At 44.4% G+C, this 26,711-nt stretch overlaps 2 long non-coding RNA genes across 36 annotated transcripts in view; one reads left to right on the top strand and one right to left on the bottom strand.

The window, feature by feature from the left end:
• The window catches only part of LOC110405583, a 64,288-nt gene that overhangs the window by 11,608 nt on the left and 25,969 nt on the right, over positions 1–26,711 (top strand). For 22 of the 33 annotated variants that reach the window (XR_002442987.1, XR_002442989.1, XR_002442993.1 and 19 more), the window contains 6 exons: positions 1,107–1,206; positions 5,282–5,378; positions 16,224–16,402; positions 18,675–18,899; positions 22,268–22,375; positions 24,234–24,373. This is a non-coding gene — a long non-coding RNA (uncharacterized LOC110405583). Of the gene's footprint in view, positions 1–1,095; positions 1,207–5,281; positions 5,379–16,220; positions 16,403–17,391; positions 17,441–18,102; positions 18,311–18,555; positions 18,900–22,267; positions 22,376–24,233; positions 24,374–25,963 lie in introns of all 33 variants that reach the window. The other 11 variants (XR_002442978.1, XR_002442976.1, XR_002442981.1 and 8 more) reach the window with 11 other exon arrangements.
• Positions 23,122–26,711, bottom strand: part of LOC110405585 — a 34,819-nt gene continuing 31,229 nt past the window's right edge. For all 3 annotated transcript variants that reach the window (XR_002442999.1, XR_002443000.1, XR_002443001.1), the window contains one exon: positions 23,122–23,570. This is a non-coding gene — a long non-coding RNA (uncharacterized LOC110405585). The remainder of the gene's footprint in view (positions 23,571–26,711) is intronic.

Genomic DNA, 26,711 nt, shown 5'->3' with positions numbered 1-26,711 from the left:
TCCCACGGAGGCGGGCCCAATACTAGCTGTTTTGTTTTTGTTCTTGGGTAGATGTTTTTTTGTTGTTGTTTTGTGAGACCTTTTTTTTTTTTTTTTGTCTCACATGAGCTGGATATCAGCCACTCAAAAAACAACACAGCTTAGCCATGACATATAAATCATTAATTCCTGTAAGCCACAAGGGTGCAGTGTGGTGGCAGTGCTCTCTATCCTTCCCTTTCTAGCTGGAGGAGTTCTCGTTCCTCCAAAGCCTGCTTGCTTTTGAAATACCTGGGTGGATACCTATCTTTTTTTTTCTTTTTTCCAAGGCGTTAATGACAGATTGTCTTAAGGGTATTTGATTCCTCCCATAACTACTTCACAGTAATAACTAACTTATGAATGGGACCTATTCAAAAATGCAGGAGCTTCTTAAAAGGAAATTAAAAGCAGCAGATATAAGCATGCAGAAGATGAGAAACTAGATGAAAGTACCCTATCCGAAGCTCAGAGCAATATATCACGAAGTGGAATGATTCTGCAGGGGACAAAAAAGGCAATATTCCAACTGCCGAGTGCAAGTCAGTATTCAAAGTCTGGGAGTTCTGAGCAAATAAAGAAAGTATTTAAAAAGAAACACAAAACAACAGCAACCCAAAACAAACAAACAAGCAAAACCTACAAAAAAAACCTACCAACAAAAACCGTAAACTATCAAGCTACACCTGTAGGGTAGGTAAGGGAAACCCTTAAGGAAGAACTTGGTAAAAGGATAATAAAAACAGCTAGTAGAGATATTTAAATTGACTGCAATCAGGTACTTTTCCAGAGATTTGTGAATTACTGTAAGAGAGGAAAAGCACTGAAAGGCAAACAAAGCTTTATTGATGTTTGCTGTGGTTGAGGTTGGTTATTCTCCCTTGAGAGCCAAACTTATGGGGACAAGTGTAAGGAACTGTCTCAAATTAAATGACATTAAAATGCATTTTAGGACTAATTGATAAGATGAAGAGTCAGAAAGTGCCAAGACCATATGGTATTCACTCAAGAGCTCTGAAGGAAAACAAATACGCAATTATAGAGCTACTATAGTTTGTAACCCATCACTTAAATCAGTCTCCCTGCAGGAGGTATGGAAGATGGTTAATGTGACAACAGTCGCTGAGAAGGTCCCCAGGAGTGAAGTGGAGAACTGCAGACCGTCACATTGGAGTCTGTACTGAGCAAGTGAGTGGAAATTATAAGAATAAAATGCATACATGGATAAAATCTGGTCTGTTAGAGAACATTTTTCCAGTGAGAAACCACATTTAACAAATCCATTGTGGAATCCATTGAAGGACTACTGAAGATGCAGGTAATCTAGTTACAGTGACATAAGAAATGCTCTAGCAGGTCAGACTGACAGTCATCTGCCTGGACTGTCCACCTCTTGTAGCTACAGCCACAATTTTTTCAGCCTTACTCATATCCCCCTTGTTGCCTTCTCTCCAAACTGAGAAGCCCTTTTAGTGTCTCTTCCAAAGCAAGAACTTGAAATCAATCTGTCTTATGGTTCTTCACAAAACTTGTAATTAAGCTGCGAAATCCTTTGCTGTAGAATATTATGGATGCTCAAAGTTTACTTGTGCTCTGGGGTTATCAGGAAAAGTTAATGGAGATAAATGAAGTTATGGCGAAACCTGTTAGATAGTAAACCCAAAGATGGTGGCTCGAAAAATCCAAAGGCATGTTGGGAAACAGAATAATGTTCCAAGAAAGCATCACTGTATTCTGGCTGTGTTCTTAAGCTCATTCCCCAGACATTTTTATGTAAAACCAGGCACTGCAGTAGGGGAACCTTCGATCTGACCCAATGCAGGCTTTCTTGTGCTTTGTTATGTTCTGTCAAAAGAAAATGAAACATAGCTGCGAATGTAAACACTTCTGATGGTAACAGTGAGCACTGAACTCATCTCCCCCACTATACAAGCAAGCGATGAATTTTTATTTGAATGCTAATGAAGATCTCACCAAGATGCTGCTAGGTCTCATCTAGCGATATAAAGAGAAAAGCTTACATGGTGGAAATGAACAAAGAACCCTTATAAGAGGATGAAAATGTGTTGCAAATATTGATGTCGTTAACCACTCACAGGTCAAAGATATACTTGAAGCTACTGATCTAATTTGAAGCAGGTAACCAAATATTAAGAAGAGCGTTTTCTTACAATTAATCTATGTTTTTCTCTGAAAGGAAAAACTGATATTTCTTATGTTCCTTTAACTTCAAACAGTCCAGAGTTTAAGTCAGAAAGCAGATCTTTCTGCAGTGATATAGTATATCCTAGATCTCTTTCAGTTTTTGGATCAGAGCTGAGGCAAGCTTCTTTTACAAATTTGTGCTGCAGTCTACTAAAAGAGCTGTTCCCTGCCAGGAGAATATTACATACAGTACTGAGAAAAATGAACAGAGTCAGCTTGTTTGAGAGCTAACTGATGCTTACTCACAACACTGATAAGCCTGACATTTACTGAGAAGTGCCACAATTCTCAGTCCAATGAAAATTCCCGAGAGGATATTTTCTTCGGTTGTATTTCACATCCTATTGACTCAGGATAAGCTGGAATTTTCTGAAGTATGTTACTCAAAAAAAAAAAAAGTGGATCCCAACTCCTCCGCTTGAATTACATACAGATGTACTAGCTGTCCTTGGCACATTTGTTAACGATTGTGGTATGTTTAATGATGCTCTACAAGTTGTCTGTGCCTTATGTGCCATATTTCATTCCTGTAGTGTATTAAAAGCACTTGCACAAGAGTTCTTGGTGCCTTAATTGCAATTACAAAAATTATACTTGGAATACTGTCACTTAACACCTCTACATAAAAGCTAAATCTTGTAGTGAAATACCTGTTTGTAATACTAGGCAGTGTTCCGGCTCTTATTCTAATCTCTGCATGCCGGTCTGTGGTTTGACTTTGTGTAGCATCCAAAATATCTGGCCATAGAGGATTCTTCTGGAATAGGCCTTGCCTGAGGCTGTCAAAAGGTTTTTGAATGTTCAAGTAGATTATGTCAAGCAGTTCCCTTTTGATCATTATTATAAAGATATGTTCAAATAATTCTAAAATATTAGTGATGCAAAATGTTCATTACAGACATTGTGATAATTAGCTCCTACAATATCGTGTTTCTTATCTAGGAATTCCATTATTCTTCTTTTAATTATCATTTTTACCAACTTTCAATGTGCAGAGCAATTTCTCTGGCTCATCTAGTATCCTTTTAAAATAGAGAAGTAACCCAAATAATGGCTAGGAATTTTCTGACAAAATTGTGTGGGTTTTTTTATTTTTATTTTTTTCAGGAAAAAAAAATTCTTATTTATCAAAACTTGAACTTTACAGGAACATATGTTCCAGATGTCAAGAGTTGCAAAATCCATCACTTCAGGTGGTAGTTTGTTCCCAAATTTAATCATCACTACTGTTAAAAAAATGTGTGTTTCATTTCTGGTTTGAATCACTTCAATTTTTCAGCCCTTAGTCTTTCTTCTGTCTCTGCTAGATTAAAAAGTGCTGGTTGATATTTTCCCCTTGTGAAGGTAGTTATCGAATCTCCCCACAATTGAGCTGTTTAAGTTTCTCAGTTACACGTTCTTCTCATATACTTCTTATGGCTCTTTCCTGCCCCCAATCTAATCTTTCAACAGCTTTAAATGTGAACATCAGAATTAGATATACTAGTAGTTTCAGTGGTGCTGTACCCAGAGGTTGAACTGATTCCTTATTTCTAATGACTTCTCCCATGTTATCACGCTTTCACCCTGAGCGTTGGTGGTTAGCTCCTTGTCCATTAAGACCTCCTAAGTCATAACCATTGCACCGCGAGACACCATTTTCTGTTCTGTAAGAGCCGCCCATATTCTCTGTTGGTCCATTGACTACCTCTTCTTGAAAATACTCCTTTCGTATCCTGCATAATATTTAGGTAGAGAGCAGCCTCTCTTCCTGAATGTTCAGGATCTAATAGTTCTGAAAAGCAGTCATACTGTGTTTCTGTAAATTGGTTCTCCAGCCTTTTATTCCTTTGTACCATTATCTCGATTTATTTATGAATAATAGAGGTCGCCATGTTTAGTGTTTCACCTCTCAGCATTAAACACTTACTCTTCTTTTGCTGGTGACTGATGAGATAACTCCACTCGTATACTTACATTCTTACAGCTCAGCCAGTACAGCCAGAATACTCTTTTCCAGTACACATTTTAGTCTCACTAAATTCCTTTAAACATTTTTTAAATACATAAAAAATTATTTCACTCTTATGACCTATACTCTCTTCTATTGCTTGTGACTGTGTACTATGGCATACCATCAGCTTTGTCATTGCGTTTTACTTTTTTTTGCTGTGTCCAGATCTGATTTTATTATCTGGGCTAATTTAGCTTTTTTAGAAATTACTTTTGCTTTACATACACACGTTTATAGTTCTTAATTTGGGAAGGGGGCACCTTTGTTTAACTTCTTAGTCTGATGTCATCTTGATATAATACAACTTCACCTATGAATTGTTTTCATCCCTGTGCTGAGCTTTTTCTCTGAACTATCTAGATACACAGAGCATTTTTATTTTACCAACCCTTAGCAATGTTTGCTTTAGCTCATGACAGATTTCCCCCAGCTCCCTCTTAATTAAACACATCATATACGTTTTCCTTGTGAAAAGTCTGATTTCACTTTTGACTTTTGATGGAGACCGTCACCTCCGGGTAGTGTCTTCTTCTCCTCTGCCTAATTGGGGTTGTATGTGTAACTGGAAGGGTTTGGGAGAAACTGTCAACAGTACCCTAGGGCTAAATCTTCTAGCCAGCAGTTTGACTTTGCCTTCCAGGATCCTTCGCTTGCATTTCCCTTTAAAATTTGTGACATGTAGTAGGACCTCATGCTCCTCCCTAGCACTTTCTAGCATCCACATAGGTGTCTCATAAAAGACCCCTTCATGTTCTGCCTATCTCTGTCATCACATCCACAGCTACTGTTGCTCCTGGTATTTAAATTCCCTTCAGCACAGTAGACCAAAAGTTCTTAACTATAAATGTATTTTGAGCTACAGCCTTCCTGGAGCTGTCAGCTTGCTTTTCCTCAGCTGGGAAGCAGCTTCCTGCTATGCTGTGCTCTTCTAAACTGCCCATTGTGAGAGGAGCCTGAGCCTCCTCAAAGAGGAGATAAGAGCAACTAATCTGGGCTTGGCCTACTCCCTCATGTCCTTTTACACTGTTTTTGTGCCTTGTATTTGTTCTGTCTTTGCTCTTCCAGATCAGAAGCTCTGGCCTCAAACTGCCCTGGGTGAAGACAGTAGCTGAAGCAATTACTGAAGTGTTAGTGACTATCCTGGAAGTTCTTGGAAGGGCAGGTGAGATCACTGAGCACTATACAAGAGCAAACAGTTAACATTTTTGAAAAAATAGAAATCAGGGAGCGGGAGACCACTCTTCACAGAAATGAGTCTGAAAAAAAAAATTACATTATCAATTTAAGGCAAATAGAAGATTAAAAAAAAAAAAACAAAACAACAACAACATCATAGATTTACCAAGAATAAATCATGCGATCTCACTGTAATTTCCTTCTTTGAGAAAATAACGTCTAGTAGATGAAGAGGAGGCAGCAGATGGGACATATTTTGCTTTAGGAAAGCTTTTGAAACTGTTCCACATTATTCCCTCGGAAGCAGACTAAAGAAATATGGTCTATATCAGTGTGCCCAGTATTTCTGGCTGGGTGAGACACTTACCTTCTTTCTGTATAAGGGAGAGACCATATGTTGCAGCCCTTCTACTAACACATAACTGTATTGTGAAAGCATAGAAAAGCCAGTGCTTCCTGGGGCAATGAGATTTATGGCATATGTGCAGATAGATCCACATACTGCCATGATCAGAGGCCATAAGTGGGCTTCCAGCAAAGATGGCCTGCAGTGTACTCGGAATAGTCCATCTAGCGGGCAGCCCTCCTTCCTGCAGACTCCGGTCTGGATTCAGAAAGGAGTAAGGGAAATCATGGCCAAGTTAATTGTCCTGGCAGGCAGGACGCAGTTCATAGCTTCAGGTTCATCATTTAGAAGGTACGTGATATTACAGTCATGTGGGTGGCAATGGTGCACTGTCAGACTGAGAAGTTATTTTGACTGACGCCTGGCTAGGATATGTCCTGGGCCCGGTTCTATTCAGTATGTTAATTAATGGCTTAGGTGATTTAACAAATAACTCAGTCACAAAATTTGTGGATACTCCTAGATGCATTTTGAAGGTCAGGGTCAAACTTTCAATGAATTTGAGAAACTGGAGAGTGTGATCCAGAGATCAAGAATATGAAATAAAAAGAGGCAACTCCTGTGTACTAAGAGAGTGAATAAATATCAAAGTATAAAAAGGAGATAACTGTCTGAGGCTGAAGCTTGTCATGGCAAGATATAAGAATTAGAGAAAATCAGAAGTTAAACATGAGTGAGTGATCATTCAGGTCTCATTCTGGGAGGTGTTAACAAAATGTATTATTAAAATCCGGGAGGAAGTCTCCTTTTCTGCAGTGCCATTGAGGCCTTTTCTGGATCTCTGTATCCACATTTAGTGTTAGAGAGAATGGTTGTTGTGAATCATGCGGATACCAATGACAGAGGAATGAGTGGGAAAGAAATTGTGAAAGTGGAACATGGTGTTATAAATTGTCCCAGTACCAGACAAACAGATTTTCCGTTGTTGGTGAGGTAGCTTTTACAAGAGAGATAAGCTATATAAATCAATGTGAAACTAGATTGCAAAGTTTTAACATTCTGAAACAATGAGATATTTTTATAGTTGAGATTTGTGGAAACTCACCAACTGAGCAGCAAAACGTGGTTCAAGATGGCAGCTCCTCTTCAAGAGAAATAAGCAAATTCTTGTAATTTAGAAAAATGGAAAGAACTAAAATCAATAATATTGAGGAAGGAAATTGCAAAGAATTGTCTCAGCAATTAAAGTTCAGGCTAAGCAGGCCCTGTGAAGAATGGGCAACTAGATCAATAAAAAATATAGAAATACAAATGCTGCAAGTCTGAAGCCTAAAAGAGGTGAACTAGAATGTCTGATTTTAAAGGAAGTTATTGATAAAATAAATGCCTCAGAAACTTGGCAGAAAGGTGGAAAGCTGTAATATGGAACAAATAATAGAGGAAGGATGGAAAGGGGTACATTAGTGGTGAAGCAGTGGAGGGTATGAGGAATTGTCCCTAAATGAAGTTTCAGTAGAGGACATTTTGGAACAAATCAATAAAACGAACAGTAAGAAGGCACCAAGATAAGATGATACTCAATCAAGAGTTCTGAAAGACCTCAAACACTAGATTAAGAGAAAGCTAAATGTAGCATGAAAAGTGTCATTTAAGTTGACCACACTGCAAGAAGAATGGGAAGTGGCAAATGTGCCTTCAGCCTTGAGGAAAAAGAACTCCAGGACTAATGTGAAAAACCATAGATCAGGAGATCTCACTTCCAAACTGAATAAGTGGGTAAAAACTGCAATAATAAAGAAGAGAACCAGTAGACGGTTTCATAAATGTGATTTATTTGGAAAAAGTCATTACAGTTCTTGCAGAAGGAGACCATGTCTCATAAATCTATTTGAACTCTTTGAAGATGTCAACACGCTTGTAGGTAAGGCTGATCTAGTTGATATAGTGCGTAAGGGCTCCCAAACAAATGTCAATAAGTCTTCCTGCAAAGACTCTTAAAGCAGTTATGCTGAGATAAAAAAGGTGTCCCCTTGTAGGTAAATAAGAGAGAAAAAATAGGACAAAAACAGGGATAAGACATCAGTGTTCCTACTGAAAGGAGCATTACGATTTGGTCATTTGGTCACGCAACTATTACGAGTTAGGACCTGTGCTTTTCGATAACGTATTGGCAAGGTTTGTGGATGACACAAAATTAACGGAGATAGTCAAATCTAGCCCTGAGAAAAGAGGCAGGTGGTTCTCATGATAGTGAGTGATTGTGTCAGAAATGGCATGTGAAAGTCAATGCTAATAAATGCAAAGTAGTTTCTCTGGGAATATACATATTCAATCATGTATTATTCAGTTATGGATTGAACATTAAGTTATTATCACTCAGAAATAGAGTGACTGTAGGATAGCTCTCTGAAAGCACTGATGTAATGACCAGCAGCAATCAAAAATTCAAACTGAATGACAGAAAATTTTGAAAAAGAAAAAAGGAGAAGAAAAACATGATTATATGATTATGTCACTACATAAATGTTTGACAAACCCACATATTGATTAATATGTGCGCTTCTGTTCATCCTGTCTCATAAAAGATAGAACTAAAAATGATGGGTGGGAGTTATTTAGCTCCGAGATCTAGACACCTAAATTTAGGCTTCTATCTGTAGGTGTCAATCTGTGAGGTAGATATCTTAACTCCACCACTAAATCGAAGTGTTTTAATCTGAATTCCACCTACAGAGAGTATATGAGAAAGGCGGAATGGTTTTCGCATCAGGACAGGGAAAATAGTTAGACATGGGACAGAGATGTTGAAATTTCCTACCTAGCTAGGAAATAATGAAGAAGGGATGGCTATTATTTTTCAGAATAGAAGTAAAGGATGTTACTAAGTTTGTTAAAGTTATTAAGCATCAGGTCCAAAACAGAAAGTTGTACATTCTCATATAACATACTATTATATTGTAGAACTTATTGCCAGAGGCTGTTGTGTAGGTCAAAAAGTATAAATTAATTAAAAACTTCAGGAAGGCTGATGGGAAGACGGTGTCCTGCCAAACGGAATTACGAAGGCTCATTCAACTGTCAAAAGTGATAGAGGCCCTGACCTTCCTATTGCAGGTAGAGGTAAATGGGAAGGACGCTGAGGAGGCAAAGTAGGACAATAAAGGCAGTTTCTAGGCCAGAACAGAGAGTGAGAAATTGGTCTGCACCCCACCAGCATCTCTTCTTGAGGTCACTGGAACACCATGAGGGGGCATCCACAGTTCGGATCTCAGGAACGGAAAGTGTGGTATACCCCAGCCTAGGCTTTGAAGGAAGGAGGGAAAAAGGAAGGTACTCCTTGAAATCCTGTGTAGAAATTTTAAAAACTAAGGTAGACTAATGACAGTCATAGAACTAGCCACTAGTTATGTCCAGAACATGGGAACACGAAGCAGTGTTCATAGTTCACAGTCGTCAGCATCTCAGAGTTGACTGAATAGAGGAAATACTATGAAATGCTACAAGCCACCAGCAGCACTGTACTTCCCAGGGCTTGCAGCTAGTTACTCCTACCTGGGGCTCACCATTTAGGTACTGGCATTCAGGTACTACTTTTGGTCTTTACTAGAGCAATGCTCCTGTGGTTTTTGAAGACTTGAATTGCTAACAACCGCATTCAGCCGAGCTTATCTTGCTCTGTCCAGACTCCTTGGATTTTTCAGTCATCACTGAAGTTGCAGATGAGATCCCGAATGCAATCAATAATGAATGAATGTGGTCAGGTTGATTGGATCGTCTCAGAGGAGTAGCCAACAAGATATGCAGGACTGTGGAGAGTAAACCCGGAGAACATCTCCAGCTCTCTGATACGGGGAAGCGAAACCTAGGCTGTACTAAAATATGAGCGTGGCTACTACTGTAGATAAGTTTAGTTTAGAATAAAGCTGTGTGGAGTGCTTCCAAACATTCCTCTCTCAATCCTGCTTTCATTTTCCAATTTGTTCGGATATATTTTCATTATTCATTTTGTGCTGCAGGAAAAGAAAACAACTTGCTTCTATTTTGAGTTGCTCAGCTGGCTGTCCCCAGCGTATTTCCACCTGGCTCTTAAATGGGTGCAGGTATTTTCTGGTGTGCTTAGGCACTCATGAACTTGGCTCCACAGAGCTCGGAAGGACTTAAGGTACTCTGGAAAATAGTATTGCTCATCTACAGTGTGAGCTTGGAGGATGGTGACTTAATTAGATTGGTAGCACTGCTTAAAAGCAAAATTGGAATCTAATGCAGCTGTCTTTAAAATACACTTCATAAGAAGCCCACAATAAAGTGGGAAGTGGAAACCCTTAAATAGGAGTAAATTTGATGGTGACTTTTGTATCCTTTGGTGTAAAGCGTACTGAGCTGCAATGCGATAAAATCAATTAGTAATTCAGGGATCTTTTTAAAGTCATTTGCTCAGAGTGAAGCTTCCTGTAAGAACATGCAAGATTCGGTAGCAGTTGCTGACACTGATTTGGGATGTAGCATCCTCTCACACAGCAACCCAAGGGCTGGAGCCTCGTGTCCACGAGCCTGGTAGAAGAGCACTCCAGCCTCCCACTCCAGCATGAAATTCCTGCTTTATTGCATACCTCTAACAAAGACCATGATTACAAGTGCACTGCTTCCAGCGCCGGTATGTGATGTAAGGAGTTCCTTCCCCCTGCTGTCCCAATACCGATGTACTGTCACAACTGTGGGGCTGTCACGGGAGCTTCTTATGCTGGCACAGCCTCTGAAAGGAAAAGATTTGTAATTACATGCAAAACAGAGAGTGCTCTGAGTAATCTGTGAGCTTTGGTATGCATATGTATGTTCCTCGGTCTCTGGATAGGGATGATCAGCTTTACATGAGCACTTGTCACCAGGGCAGGACTTGGAGCTTACTGCCTGATACTCTGTTTGAATGCTGTGACCGCAGGACTGTTCATAACATTTCTTGTTTATTTTTTTTTTTCTTGACCTAGAAAATATTTACTCATTTTTTTACAAATCAGAACTGCTATCCCTAGAAAAAAATTTAATAAGGTATTTCGGTGCCTGTCAGTGTGTTGCCAATGGAAATCAGGGTCAAAACACTATCATGGTTCTGGACTTAATTAGATAGGCTGCTTTTCTGGGGCAAGTTGTTGTAAGGAGCTGGACACCGGGGAATTTTTTGCACTGAGTTAGGAGGAAAGCAGCTTTAAAATTTCTTCCTCCGTTTCCTAGAAAATGAGTTTTCTACATGGCTTTGGATTGTTCAGCCAAACGTCTCTGTTTTTTCTCGATATGTTTCACAACATATTTGTTACGTCCATACATAGATTGTTAGTATTAATCAAAACTGAAACATTTATAGAGAAAGCCATTTCATGTCTATCTCTGTCATGAGACTGGCTGCACTGATAGGGATTAGAGGTTGTTACACTAATGACTTAGATTTTTGTCTCATTGCCAGAACCGTTTCCCAATTTAGAACCTTTTCTTCTGATTAATATTTGTATTCCTCCCACAATTCCTCTTCTTATAGGAATTCGTACTGGGAATTATTCCAGACCTACATAATGTCTCTGAAATCTTTTTATCCCTCTGTTTGCTGATCAGTGGAAAGGATTTTAATGCCAGGTTAGGTAATCGAGATAAATCCTAACTTCATCTAACTTTATCCCTTGACTATGTCTTGGATATTCTAGAAACATTTTTTGTGATCCATAAATAAATTCACATAGGATTTTGATTAATCTTTTTTTGCTCTTATTTTTCCAGCGAAGCCTCATTACATTAAACGGGAGATCAAACAGAGTGAATTACAACTTCCACTATTCGACTTGCACTGGTTTGTTCAGTGCCACACCTTTCTCTGTGCGTGTTGAAAACATCAATAAGCTCCAAAGAGAACGTTTCGTGCACAGCTGGACGCGTGCAATGTATTTTAGTACCATCCTGAGGCAGGGATGGTTTCTCCCTAACAATGCCTTCTAGCCCCATTCAGTTATTTGAGTGAGCTTACCTTGCAGTGCAGAGTATATGCTGATTTAGTTCACTTCTCAGTGCCCCTCGTTACGAAGTAGATGGAGCTAACTGAGCCTGTTCTCTTGTGGGCACTTGGAGCCAGCAAAGCCACGAAGATGCTGCTGCAGTTTGGGAGAGGTGGGGCTCCTGGCTGGGAGAGCTGCATCGCAGCACTGCAGTCCTGGGGGCTGGTTCCCTCTGCTTCTGCGTGCCCATATGTTGGACATCTCACGGCCACGAGCCAGCTGCTTTGAGTGCACAGGGACAAGCACACACCTAAGGAAAAGCTTCACAAAAAAATACGTATCCCAGCTGGAAAGCTATCTGACCTCGCGTGTAGGCAGTAACAGGGAGCTGGGATTGAAATGGTTTCTCTTTAGCCATTGGCTTTTGACGCTGTTAGTCTGGAACCTTCTGCTGAAATGAACCCAAGCTCAAAGTTTCCTCCCCAAGAAGAAAATTTGGTTTGCGTGACTGCCAGGTGGCAGCTCAGCATCTCGGAGTCACTGGGTTAAATGAGCCCAGGGATGGCGGTGGCTTCAGTTCGTTAGGAGAACTGGACTCCGCGTTACCCCTGGCAGTCCTAGCGATAGATAGGATGGAAAAAACCCTCCCTTGCTTTGACCCAGACTTGCTCTTTCTTCTGATGGTTCATTGATTCCCTTTGCTTCCCTTCTCATTTAACAGATTTTATAAGTTGGGCATTTACAGATCTGCTGCTATTAACATTCAGTGTTAGTGGACCCGGGAGCGTCTCTGCCAACTATTGCGGAGCTTCTGAGCCTGCTGATTTAAAAATGTTCATTGCTGATAGATTCTAACATCTTTCTCAGTTACTAATAGACTGGAAAGTATTTCATCATCTTCAAGCAATGAAAGCAAATCATCCTTCTTTCCAAATACTGAATAAAAGTCTGTTTGAACACTTCTGCATTTTCTGCATAATCCTTCACAATTCTACTGCCTGCACCGAGCAGTGACCCTGTACTGTTGCTAGGGTTTCTTTTGCAAACACAACTTTCTTGTGCTAAGCTCTGTCAGCCATGGATTTTATTCTGAGGTTTCTTTGTTTCGTGCTTCTGTTCATGTAGGTCAAGAGTTTTCCTGGCTATTGATTTACAGCGAGTTATATGCAGTACTAGTGTTTGACATTTCTGTGTTTGTTTTTGTTTGCTGATACGACTAACAAACGTTAACCACGCGAGTCAATTGTTTTAAGATTACATGCTGAGTGTCTGACAGTCTATTAATGTTTGCTTTTTTTTTTTTTTTTTTTTGAAGTGCCAAGTAAAATGCCCAAAGAGTCAGGAATAATACGCCATTTCCCCAGTGTTTACATAAATACGTACATCTTTGTAATATATATTTAATACTGCATACCTTAGATATATATATATAACCTCCTCAATAGCGATCCCATATAGTACACTTTTGACAAGCTAGAGTCTTTTAATATTTGAAGCAAGGGCTTGCAGTATAGCAAAGGAATGACCCTGGTGAGAGATGTGCATTTCTTTTTTCCCTTTGAAATCTGACATGTCGCAGGTCTCATTGTGTTAGTCTATGCGTGTTCTGCTGAGACTTGCCAGTGTTCAGCGATGTATTCCACAGAGACCTTGTCCAACAACAAGCACCATCCTGGCTTCAGGCAGGAGCAGGATTTTACCTGCAATGCACAGCAGAGGAGCCAGCACTGGCTGGCAGAGCTCAGAAGCAATGCAGATAGGAGGACATGGAAAGTATGGAGAAATAGTTGTGAAACAGGGAGAGAAGCAAAAATATCTGGACAGGCACAGGTGGGGACAGGGAAGGTCTATAGGGTGGGGGTTGAAAGAACAGTGCTGGTTCCTGTGGGTTCCCTGTTAAGAATGCGGAACAGAGTCCAGCTCCACACAGTGCCTCTCATGCAGATGTAGCAGCAAATACATGAAACCACCAGCACAGCATGTGTGTTCAGACTCAGTCTACTTAAGGTCTCTATAAAGGATGACAGCATCTTACTGTTATCAGGAATCTCGCTATTTGTGGGTATCAGGACCCAGAGGAGGATTAGGATAGCAGAACGGCATCTCTTCGGCCACAGTGCCTTGGGAAGAGCTCTGTCTGGGCAGGGCTACCCATGCTGCTTCTGCCTGGAGAGGCATCCTGGTGCAGCTTCAGCAGGGCTGGAAGCACGGCAGGCAGCAGAAGAGGGTTTAAAATCTGCCTCCTCTTTCAAATACTGTTTGTGCTCCGCTGACACTTACATCCCTTGTGCTGCATCACCATACATTAGAGATCCTCATTCCTTCATCAAAGCTGTTCTCTTGTTCACACTGGCCTCCTTGCACCACTCTGCTGACCCTGCACGGAGCGTATGGGCAGGGAAATGCACAGAGTATGTATCAACAGAAACACACGCATGCAGCTCGTCTTACATGGACCAGCAGACCCCCCGCCGTCCTGCTGCATCCTCTCTTTCTGTTCGCTTGTGTTGGCTTTGGGCTGTACATTTCTGCAACCACAAGCTATCAATCGGAAATCCAGGAAATTATCCAGGCTGAGAATACGTATTTATCCACTGCTGTAAGTTTTTTTTCTATAGCACCCCCTACAGCTGACAAGATGGTATCATGGTAGCAGGGCGCGCAGCCCTCTGATTTGGCGGTGTAGGTATTTTTGTGTGTGTTCTTTGTACCTTGGAGCCCAGGGGCTCTCTTTTCTCATAACTACTGCTACAGCACTTTCAATCTGAGGGGCTTTCCTGTGCTGAACCTTTGCCTTGCACTCTCACCGCTGCATCTCTTCATTTTCATTAGTAGCAGATGGAGCGTGAGGCCCAGTTCTTTCTTTCCATCCTTGCTGCCAAGAGATCTCTGGTGCCTAGGCATAATTTGCAGATACTTAATCTTCTGCTAGTTTTCATCCAGTGGTTTTGATTAATTTTATCCATGTACATAACATTATTTTGTGAGTGACACTTTTCATTTAAAAATTCTGTTGAAAGCTAGGTTTACTAACCTGATTCCAGTGAAAACATTTAATGCTTCCTCTTTTCACATTTGAACCTCATTATTATTTTTCTGTAATCCACTTTTAATTGTAAGTACCCAGCATTCTGCCAGTTCACGCGGCACCAAATGACACGGGGTTGCTCTGGAGTGCTCCAGTGAGCGTCTTCTGGGGAATATTGAAATTCAATGGAAACAACATGAGAACCATTATCTGAAACAGCCTCTTCAGGCAAACCATATGGGGTGAAATATTCTGCGCTGCTTCAATAATCTGAGCACAGATATGTTCACTGGTAACTCTGCAGTAAGCATCACTCATTTGCTTTGTCTGCACAGTATTAATGAGCCATTTCAATAGACAGCAGGTTTCAACTATATTTGGTGCATATTCATGTTGCTTCCTTCAAGTTGTTTCAAAACTCCTTCCACTAGATTAACTAGAAATTCTCAGTTATTCTGTCAAGCGCTGGGTACCAAAGACAAGGGTCATCCTGTCCTTTCCAGTCTTGGCTGAAGAGCGGGGCTGGTGTTTGGAAGAGGGGTGGTGTGGTAGGCGTGCTGCCTTTGCTGAGCCTTCAGCAGGGAGGCTTGGCTGCTGCTTTCAGCAGTGTTTGCTGGGGCTACTTCTTTCTGTGCACAAAAAATCTCCATATTATTTTGTGGTTCATCTGTCACGTGGGTTTGTGGCTGCCAGCAAGCAGTGGAGCCTTACAACACTTCTTACAGATAGACTCACGTTATTATCATGGAGGAGTGAGCATATGCTAAACTCAAAATGGAGAGCACAGAAGAAGAAGCTGTATGTTTTGACTGGGCTGATTTGTGCTGCGTCTCTAAATATCTATCCGTGTTGCTGTTCTCATGTGGTCAGGGAAGCTGAATTGTCCCAGACATTGGTGCAGGTACTTGCAGAACCTCCCTGTACATGTATGCAGCATATTCCATGGGGCTGATAAACACCAAAGAACGATGTCTGTGAACCAAGATGTACACGGAGACCTGTGAGGGCGTGCCAAAAGCCCACCAGAGGGTTCTGGTTAGTACTGAAAACCACGTGGAAGGTTTCAGGGAGTGGAAAGGTCACTTGAAATGTAAGACATATTTTGGTTGACACCCTCTTCTCTTTGTCGGCATTCAGCACCCTTCCTTTATCTTAGTGTTTTTTTGTGGTAACTATAGGGAGCTTAACCCAGACAACAGCTGAAAAAATGTATGAATAGATTAGCAAGGTTACTCACAGGTCTTACTAGGGAAAGGCATTCACACTGCAGTCTTGAACTACCCACTTCCCAAGCAAGGCAACTCAGATATTTAAACAGCACCACGAGGATAACTGAGAGAGGCTGACTAGATTAGCTTATGTGTCTTGGTTGCTGGTAGAAAAAGAGGGTTTTTTCAATTGCAGCTCTGTATTTATACTATGTCCTCTTTACAAAAAAACCAGATGGAATAGAAAATGAACGTACAATTTATCCAGCAGGATGGAACTGGCGATGCTGTGGCTGGGGGAGGCGGAGGTCGGCAGCCAAAGGCTGGAGCAGCAGCCGCATCCTCGAGTGGCAGCAGTGCAGTTTGAAGCTGTGGTTGTGCCAGGGCTGCTGGGAGAAGGGCCGGGCTGGCTGAGCACTGCAGTCCCCTCAAGCTGGTGAAGAGCTACAGGTGAGGGTTTTTCCCCTTCTTTTTCGGGAACAATCTTCTGAAGGGAAGGAACAAAGACTAGTGACAAGCGCAGGTGTCTGTGAGGCTGTCCTACACCTTTTCAAGTCCTTGTATTTCTTTTTATATATTGTTAGAAGCAAGTTTTATTGCAATGTCTTCTCCTTCTCTGTAAAAAATGAACTGTTAACATCACACTGCCTATCTCCAAGGCTGTGGTGGCCCTGCTGCTCCTTTCCTTTCTGTCACTGGAAATTGCAATAATTTTAAATATCCCCCTTGAAGCTGAGGCAGCTTCTCCGCTCCCAGGGGCAGACAGCCCTCTGCCTTGGCACAGGCTCTTCTTTGGGGTTGCTGCAGCTTACTAGAGAGCTTTGTCTCCAGTCCTCCTTGCACTGAGAGCTGAGTGCTCTGAGGGGTCCTCAGGGCTCCCCCAGCTGTCAGCGGTGTAGGGGGATGTGGTTGCTGGTGCCTGGGGGAGCTGGGAGGAAGGATGGCTGCACCGCTGCCAGTGTCCAGCTGCTGATGCTATTCCATGTGTCACCAGCCTCGGGGTCAGCTCAGGGAGCAGGACAGAGATGTCAAGGCCTGTGCCTGGGTTCTTCTGATGGCCTTGTGAGCTCAGAGGTGTCCCTGGCAGGGGATGTGCCCATTGTTGGGGTTCCCCAGCTGTCCACTGCCACCAAGGGCTGTGTTTGGTTGAGGGCAATGCTGTGTTTGGTGCCTAGTGGCTGTGTTTGTTAACAATTTTGGGTGGTGCTAAATAAATAGAGAGCGGTATTTGCTGCTGTTGCATTCATTCAGCTGCCAGGCACAGGGCATTTGGCAAGCTGCTGGATTCCCAGACACCTCCCAGCAGTAAGCCAGTTCATAGCCAGCATTTGCTGGGTTGGAGTTTGCAGATAGAAACCTGATCTGGGACTTGGGGTGTTGGAGACACCCATGTGGGTGTGATTCTGCCTTCATTTACTGAAGAAGAGCTTTCCTTTCAGTGCAAACGGTGCTATTTTGCCACAATGAAGCAGCAGAAGCCCCTGTGAGGTGAGGAGCACAGTCCTGATGATATAGGGAGCAATGGAGGATGTGGGCACAGCAGGAGATGTCAGATACGTGCCCCAGAGAGATGACTGATCAATGTTAAACTCCAAGGAGGCTCTCGGGGCCCAAGCATCCCATTATTGGTGGGTCAGTTGATCCCAGAAGATCCATGGAGGACTCGGTGGGGATTTGTTGCTGCTAGCCAGAGGCACAGTTATCCCAAGTAATTCTGAAAGGCCCCCACAGCAGAGGTGGTGAGTTGGGGTGCTGTTTTCAGAGCCGTGCAGTGAGAGCACAAGCTGTGGTTGCAGAAGCAGCAGCTGGAGCATGCTCACCTCACAGGAAAGGCTGGTGGGGTCAAACAAGCAGGAGCATGGTTAAATCTGAGATGAAGATTTTTTTTTTTCCCAGTGATGGAGACGAACACTCAGAGGGCCTGGCACCTCTCTTGCAGGGGTGTTAGGGCTGCAGGAGGGCTGCCCTCTGCGGGGATTAGCTGCTGAGCTGAGGCTGCTTGGAGGGGGCATTTGGCTTCTGGACTGTATGCTGGGGTTGCCTGTGGGCATGCCTCACTGGGCTGGCTGGGACGAAAGGTAGCAGCTGGCTCGGCCTTCCACTGTCAGATGCTCTTCGCTGTAGATAAAAGCTTTTTCTGGTTATTCTAGTTCCCATGGCTGTCAGGCTTCTATAAATGGCAAAGGCTGCCACTGTGGGTCAGCCCTGTGGGAAGTCTCATCTCGTCCATCTGCCCCAGGAGCAGGCTGGCAAACCATCCTCCTTTCCTAAATGTGCTGCAAAAACAGCTGTCTCCGTGCTTGAACTGCAACCCACCGAGATGGCAGCTGTGTGCCTGTGGGCGTGCTGTACTTTCAGGTGAGCTTTGGGAGAGCTTTTGCCTGGCCCAGCCATGCACGTAGCGCCAGCTCCTGCTGGGTGTCCGAGATCTGAAGCCTTAGGCTTGGCTGCTGGAGCAGAGGGTCACAAACCCACTGAGCACATCTGCATGCCTGCCCCTCCTTGGGTGAGAACAGGAGTCTGAGCACTACTGGTTGTAAGGGAAGCGCTGGGAGTGTCTATCCTGCTATTTTTCTGTTAAAACCCATGTTTTCTTTTCCTAGATGCTTGCTGCTAAGAATAACTGCTTTTTCACCTCTAGTCCACCCCTCCACCTGCCACTTGGGGCCACCATTTTAGGCTTCAGCTGGAGCTGCAAGGAGTTAGTGATCTTGTTTTCCAGAGACCCCGTTTGAAGTAGAAAGGACTGGGTTTTGCCTTCATTTACGCCTCGAGGAGCTGCCACAGGAGGAGGGGCCAGTGTTTGCCAGCTTGCTCTGCTCCCTGCAGCCCTCACTGGGGAGCCGCGCCACAGGAAATGCTGAGCAGGAATCGGGCATGAGAGCATCACACTGGGTTGGTTTTGCTCTTGGAAACAGAAGGTGGAGCAAGCCACAACTGAGACAAGGTGACTTTTGGTTTGGTGCATGTTTTACTTAAACCTTGCTAACATATCACAGAAGCAGGCCTTGCCTTGCTCCTGATCCCCAGCTTGTCCCACAGCTCCTGCATCAGGAAAAGCTCATCGCTGTGTTTGTGGAGCTAAAAGTGGGCAGGCAAAAGCCATGGTTGTCCTTCTGCAACAGCTCCTATTTCTTTGCAGTGCTAGAAAGGGCTGCATCTCCTTCACAGATGCTCCCTTCAGCCCAGCTTGCACTTCACTCCATTTTATCAAGGCTCCAACAAGCGCGGCTCTTACAGAACTCCAGTCTTTGTTGCAATGTGCTTCATAAACGTTGCAATTAAATGGATGGTAGAAAGCATTTTTTCAGGGGAAGGGCAGCAGGGCATCTGGAAGGACAGGAGCCCTGCCAGCTTAATTGGAAGTTAAGCAGCAGTTGCTGCAGGGACTGAGTTGCGTGATGGCAGGAAACCTGAGTGGCTTTTTTGTGCCCACATAACTCACTGAGGCTTGGGAACAAGCTCTGGCAACCTCATCTGCTCTGGGTGGACCATTCTCATCTCTGCACTTAAGTTTCATCTCATTGCTTTTGAAGAGAAGTCTTTTCTAAAGAGTTCCTTATTTGGAAACCTCAGGTCTCCAAAAAGATTTCCTTTAAAGAGTAATGAGACGAGACTTAAGCACCGAGATGGGCGGTGGGGGCCAGACCCCACCAGATAAGCTGCCACAGCAGAGCAAAGCCCCACCAGGGTGGCTGAGGCTGCCAGACTTTGCTCCCCAGCCCCCATGGATTGTGCCAGGACAGCTGAAGGTTTTCTGCTTCCACATAACCCAGTCTCTTTGGCGATCACTGTTCTTAAAAGCACTTTGGATGCTAGAGTGCATTAACAGGCCAACCCTATTTCCTCAAAGGGAATCCCTGTGTAATTCTGGGAGGTGTTACAGTTGGTTACAGAAATCAACAAATTGCAGCTTAACTTGTGGGCAGGATACTCAGGGAGCTGGCACTGGTGTAGGACTACCAATGCTGTGTTCCTCCGGGATGCTGCTACCAACTACTGCAGCTGGCATCAACACATGTCTTGTCTTCCTCTCCAGTCCAGCTGTTTAGGCTGAATCACCACTTTGCTGTTGGGAAGAGCTGAGATGTAAAACTGCCAGAACTTATTTGTGTCTTCTACTGCCTACATTACCCAAACGTGCACTCACCTCCTCAGGTGCAGGCTGCCAGTGCCTGCTGGGAGCTGCAGCCAGGCAAGGGCAGGAAGGCTTCTTCCCCATGCAAGCGCACTAGAAAAGGGGCTGCTTCTCCTTTCTCTGGGAAGAAAGAGGCAGGGTGCACAACTCTCCTGCCTTCCTGCATTTCTGTTATTGCTTGTCCAGTGTAGGACATGCTTCAAAGAAAGGAAGGCACCTTAACTGCCCCCCATCTTATCCTTCCTTGGGCACCCAACCCTTCCTCCAGGCTGCTGTCAGGACTGAAGCCAGGAGCGTGTCTCCTCCAGCTCTGCTTGGGCTCTGCTGAAAAAATGATATACGAGGGGCACAGCTTCTAGCAGCAACCCTTCCCTGCTGATGACTGCAGGGAAACCTAAACAATACCAGTAATCTGGCTGTAGCTGCTAAGAACCAGGTAAAGCAAAGAGATGAAAAGCTGAAATGGAGATTTTGGGAGAGTGTTCCACTCCTCCTGTGCTGCCACACATGGACAGGGGCTGCCTTGGGCTCTGATCCTGCAAGGAGGGTGTCTCGGCTGGCAGAGGCAGCCCTGGTGCAACCCCAAGGAGAAGCAGTAGAAGAGATCAGTTTTAGGGAGCTGTATTTGTTCTTTCCTTATCTCCTTCACTGCAATGAAAGCAGGATCCATGCCAAGCAGGATGGAGGACTCCAGGGGGTCACAACAGAGGGCTGCATCCATGGGAGATGCCTGGAGCCACTGGCCACGTGGTGCTGACATCTGAGAAGATTTTTAACATAGTTTTTCACCATGCAATTCACTGCTGACACCACCTTCCTGGCTGCAGGGTAAACCCCTTCAACCAGAGCCACCCCATGCACATTCTTAGGGGTGAGACCCATGGAGGGCTCCTGAGGGTATCAGCGCAACTGGGGGGACTTGAGTGGGGGGGAAACCAGAAAGTAGATGGATGCCCCTGAGGAGCATCATTGGGGACGCACAGAAAGAAATGGAGAGTGCTGAGGGCTGTTAAAAGCAGGCTGGGAAGGCAGCAAAAGGCAGATGAAAAGCTTTAGGGTGACCCAAGAGGCACACCAAAGGCCTGGGAAGCATTGGGAAAGAAAGAGAGGGGCTCTGGGGGCACTGAGAACTGCTGGAGGAGCACTGCTGGAGCAGAAGGACAAACAACAATGCTGCTGTCCTTCTTGGTTCTCCAGCAAGCTGGAGAACTGCAAAAGCAAACCAGAAGGTCGAGAGAACCAGAGGGATTTGAGGCACCAAGACAAAGATCTAGCACACTGGGGGCATCAAAAACTGCGTGTGGGGATGCGGATGGCACCATTAAAGGACAAATGTCTCTGGGGACACCACAGGGGGCTCTGGAGGAGCCCCAAAACCAAAGGAGTGGCATGCATAAGAGGAGTCCTGTATCTGTCCTTTCTCCTCCCTGCTCTGGCATCCAGGTTTCAGCTAAATTTCATAGTGTATAAGTGTCCCGAGAGAATTCCCCTCTCGTTCGTGCTATGGAGGAGAAACATTCCTGTTTCCACTGTGATCTTACAATGGCTTGTCAGTGACAAAACATTCCCAAATCCTCTCATTTATCAAATGGCCAATCCTGTTAACAGCTTAAGAAACATAATTACCTGCAATCTCTTCTGCTATTCATTTTATGCCTACACTTCCCTCTCGCTGGCAGCTTACCAGCAGGCAAGTCGAGAGCTGAAGCAGGGCTGCAGCCACCGAGCGCTTCAGCAATGCAATTTCCTCTAATCACCTGCACGGTGATCACGGGAGGTTTGCCTCCCCGTTTGCAGCAGCCAGAAGCAGGTGAGGGAGGAAGGCACTGAGCCAAAAGCATCAGGTAACACGCCACCAGATGTGTGCAGGATTTCAAGCACAGCTACGCTTTCAGTGCCGTTCCACCTGTACGGTGGGAACTGTGTCAGGATACGCTTTGAGGGTCCGTGGTATCACGGCCAGCTTTATGTGCCTTGGAGATAAATGTGCATGGGTGGGCTCAGAGAGAAGCAGCAGGAGAGGTTGGTGTGGGCTCTGGGAGTGGCTGAGAGCGCTGTGTCAGGAGAGCAGAGCGAGCTGGTGAAGGGACGGGGGGAGAAATCGGGGTCAGCATGAGACGGTAGGAGCTCCTGGTTGTTGCGCTGCTAAAACGGACTGCATTGATCTTATTTCACAGTGCATCTACAGCCTGTGTGAGATTTTATGCTGTCTCATTTGGATTGTATCTCAAGGAGGATTTAGAAGAGTGATGACTGCAAGCTGGAGATCTGCTGCCTTCCCCAAGGTTGGTTACGTACAGGACAGCTTGAGCCAGAGAGGAACACCCGTGACCATGATAGCTTCCCCCTTCTGCCTGGGGACCAGAAAATCCCGGGGTCTGTCCCACTCGCACGGCTGCTGAGGAAGCCATCTTTTGTGCCTTAAAATCTTTCACTACCCTGACGTTATCATTGTACATTTAACTGGCCAAGACATATCCCAGCCTGCGCTGTCTGTTTAGACCCGGTTCAGTTTTGAAGGATTTTTGTTAGCATACTCTACCTCTATTTTCAACCATGTCAGCTCTTCCTGATCCCTAATGTTTTGGATAAGTGATACACATTTCTTCTGACACTTTCATACGTTATTTTCAAGCAGTGTTTATGCTTCTTGCCAACATTTTATCCTTGCGGTTCTTTGAATTTTGTATTAAGAACTCTATGAACAAACCGTACACAAATCAGAAGATCTTTTTTAAGTCAGTCACCATCTTAGGGGATTTCAGGCTTTTTCATCCTGCTAAGATACCGAATTCAAGTATATTTTGGTCACTATTACAGAATAACCCTTTCCTAATAGCACTTTGAACCTCCGGTGCTGAATTTGAATTGGACATCAAACATCTGAATTCAACATTTGAATTTATGGTGACTGAATTTGAGTGCAGCCCGAACGTGGCCTGGGCCCAGGAGCTGAGGAGCTCGGGGCTGCCTGGCTGGAGCCATGCACTGCTTGGGAGCAGCCAGGAGATGCATAAGAAAGTAACGGAGACTTAAAGAGAGCTTGAAACAAGTTGAGTTCCTGCATTTAGCAACGGCTAATATACATAAAGGGAAATTAAAAACTGCAAACAAATAAGTCATACCTAAAGGAAGTGAAAACTGCCCCAATAATAATAAAAAAGTAGGACATCTGTGTTTTTATACAAGAACTTGCGTTTCTTTTATGACATTTTCTTCAAATCATGCAAGCCCTTCAGTGCAGCTCTAATGCCCACTGGAGTTCTCCAGCCTAAATGTCTCGTCGTCAGTGTAAGAAACAAAGATAATATAATTTGAATGCTGGATGCAACTACATAGGCTGCTCTCGAGGCTGATTCTCTCTGCTCCAGATGGGAATGATGGCTCCAAACAGACTCACCAGAACAGACTGAAAAGCAGACATCTCATTTGTGAGGAAATGGTCAATATTTCAGCTCTTTTCTTCCCATTTCTTTCTTCCTAGGAAAAAAAAAAGAAAAAAAAAAACCACGAGAAAACAAAACCCCAAACAGTTACATAAAGACGCTGCTATTTCAAAGCAAATTTTAAAACATTTCTGATTTGCAAGCGGCATTTCAGCATTTTTGTGAAAATAAAATACTGTGGTGCTGTGCTTAAATATTTCATTCCAGCTCCTTGAACAAACTTACCATCTTATAATAAGTTTTTTTTTCTGACATGAAAGCACGCTTCTCTGTGGTACCGATAGCTCAGGCATCTCCAGCTCCAAGCGCAGCCACGGGAGCCCTCCCTGCTCACAGCTGATCAAAGGCAAACCACACTGCCACCCACGAGCCACTGCTTGTCCTCAGCATCCAGCCCAGGAGAAAACACAAATCCCAAATCCCCCCGAGCCCTCCTTCCCTGGAGGCAACACCATGCATGAGCAATACACGCTGCTGTTGTAACCCTGCTGTGAAAAGGTGGAGCAAGTTCAGTAAACAAAAATATTTTGCCCTGGTTCAAATTGTGGCAAAACAAAGCATCAGCCAGCGCTGGCTGCTCAATTAAACTGCTTGTAGTGCGGGCTTTGGAGAGGAAAATGCTGAAAAAAGGATTTGGGGATCATACGTATTGCATGGAGAAAATGTTTAATGAGAAATTTTCCAAACCTCTTTGCAGCTCGCAGGCAGCACTCTTCCCCTGCATGTGACATGTGCAATGCCCACAAATTCAGAGGACGGCTCCCGGCTGCGTGTGATGGTGCTGTGACTGCAACCAGGATGCACGTGGGGCTGAGAGCTGCCCGTGGGTGCCAGGAGGTGAGCATCCTTTGTTTGGGTGTCCCTGCTGGGGGATGCTCCATCCACAGCCCTGCTGCAGCCATCCCTGTTTTCTGGGGACAAGTGGGTCAGAGAGAACGTCCCTGTTACACCAAGAGGCCTCTTTGACATTTCAGGCAGCATTTCTAAATGCTACTTGCATCAGACATGCGAGCTGTCCAAACACAGTGCCAGGTTTGGTGTGTTCCTTCTGCTTTTCACCACTTCTAGTGAAAATTCCCACTGATGCCACGTCACTGTAGCCACCATTTCTTGATCTCCACTTTCTCAGAAAGATGCATTTTAAGACCCATCATCTTTCCTCAGCTAAATCAACATTACCTGCTAAGAAACAGTAGCCAGGATTCCTTCTGTGTGCTGGCTTTGTTCAGCTGGCATTGCTGCTTCTTTCCTAGGCCCTTCCCGGGGTCGGGCTCAGCTCACGCTGTCTCTCCTGGGTCATGTAGCTCAGGGCCCTTCTAATGCATGGTTTGCAATTACGCTTTTTCACACATCAGCTGTGAATGTTTCTCATCCAGAAGCTCTCAGAATATTATGTTTTACTTAATTCCGTGTGCAATTCTGACGTGAGTGCAAGGCGCTGTTGATCTTCTCCTAGAGGATCGAGCACATCTGTTTTCAGAGATGCTGAGCCTCCTATTCCTCAGCATTTACCCTGAAATGCCCATTTCCACCCTTTTGCTGGAGCGGCGCTGCTCTTCCTTTCAGTGCTTGCACTCTGCCATGGGAACTGCTCTGCTGCAGCCCAGATTGCAGCTGACTTTATGATGCCGGCCGAGCCCCGGGACTCCCAGCTCCTCCTGTTTCCCTTGCTCTTCATGGTGACATGCCACCTTGGCTTTCCTGGGGCTGAGGTCTGTGATGCCCCTGTGGTGGTGGTGGTGGCTCTCCCAGGGTCCTTGAGGACCCGTTCCGTGGTCTGGGAGCATCCTGACTCCTAGTGCCCTGGTTCCCGAGGATCCTGCAGACACCACTGACCAATGTGGGTGTCCAGGAGCGCACTGCAGGACACGTACCAGGAGAGGCCAAGGAAACTTGCTGGCTCACCGAGCAGCTCCACCCAACCACCCAACCGCCTTAGAAAGGCTCGTATTAGCACAAGCGTGCTTTGCATCTCCCCGCTCTGAGCAGCTTTGACGGCTCTCAATGCGTGCGAGCGAGGCCCCAGCCAGCACGCAGGGAGGATGCAAGCAAGCACAAGTTAGTGCTTGTGTTTGCCACTGATAAATGTATTAGTCTTTAAAGCGGTATTTAAACTACAACCCTTTTTCAGGCACCTCAGCACTCCGTTATTTTGCAGGCCTTGTAAAGGAATGTGATTTTGCCTTTTAACTGGAGTGTATCTTATGCTAAGCAGTGAGATTAAGCGTAGGGATCCAAAAGAAGTTGCTGAATGGCAGAATTGCCTTTATAAATAACATTAATAATTTATCCGATCCAGGGGTTTTTGGGTAAATGAAATACCTGCCTCTGTATAAAGCCCACTGAATAGGAACACATCTCCGCTTTTATGAGGCTTGGATTAAAGAAGGGAAATGCTAAGGGGCTTATCTTCGCTTCAATTTGCAGCCCTTCCGGCTAATGGCAAACTCATTTAAGAAGCTCCTGTGTTTGTGCCAACTCTGCCTTTATTCTCGGTGCCGGAGCTTGGCTGCATTTCTCGCCGCAGTGCTGGAGAGAGCGGAGAGGAAGCAGTTTGTTTCCTTGACCTCAGATTATCAGACAAAAGCCAGCGAGAATGATTTTGCTGGAATCCTCCCTATTGTGAATTGTTTAAAGCACCGGCACGGCGGTCGGCGAGATGCTGACGGCGCGGGGGCTCGCCCCACCCAGGAAAGAGGCCGGGGCTGCTGGCTGAACTGGGACGAGACGAAAGAGCAGCTGTCATCTCTCTTCTGAGACGCCTGCTTCCTCATGCACAGACAGTTGTGAAATGGCAAAACCCATCCTCGACAAAAACCACGAGCAGTCGCTTTTCAGCTTTTCTTTTATACCGGTAAAATCAATTGCTTCAAAGTTCACTGAAGGTGAAGGCAACATTTGCTTTCCATTCAGAGCTAAGCGGGCCATCTTCGAGAGCAAACGCTCGCGAAAGGGAGAATAGCAAAAATCAGCAGAAAAAGTCTCTGAATAATTTGAACCGGGAGAGGAAAAAGCAATTTGCTCCCAGTTATTCCACAGACAAAAGTATGAATAAAAAAATCATGAGCTATTTACCCTGCCCAGGCTATTTGCATGAGTTTTATGCTATTCCAGTTTTGCTTCCCTGACCCCCAAAGACCTTATCACTGGATCCTCAAGGCACTTCAAAAAAAAA

This window comes from Numida meleagris, chromosome 12 (assembly GCF_002078875.1).
Source record: "Numida meleagris isolate 19003 breed g44 Domestic line chromosome 12, NumMel1.0, whole genome shotgun sequence".
Taxonomy (NCBI): domain Eukaryota; kingdom Metazoa; phylum Chordata; class Aves; order Galliformes; family Numididae; genus Numida; species Numida meleagris.
Note: the sequence above shows the minus strand (reverse complement) of the source record. Positions and strands in the feature narration are given on the sequence as shown.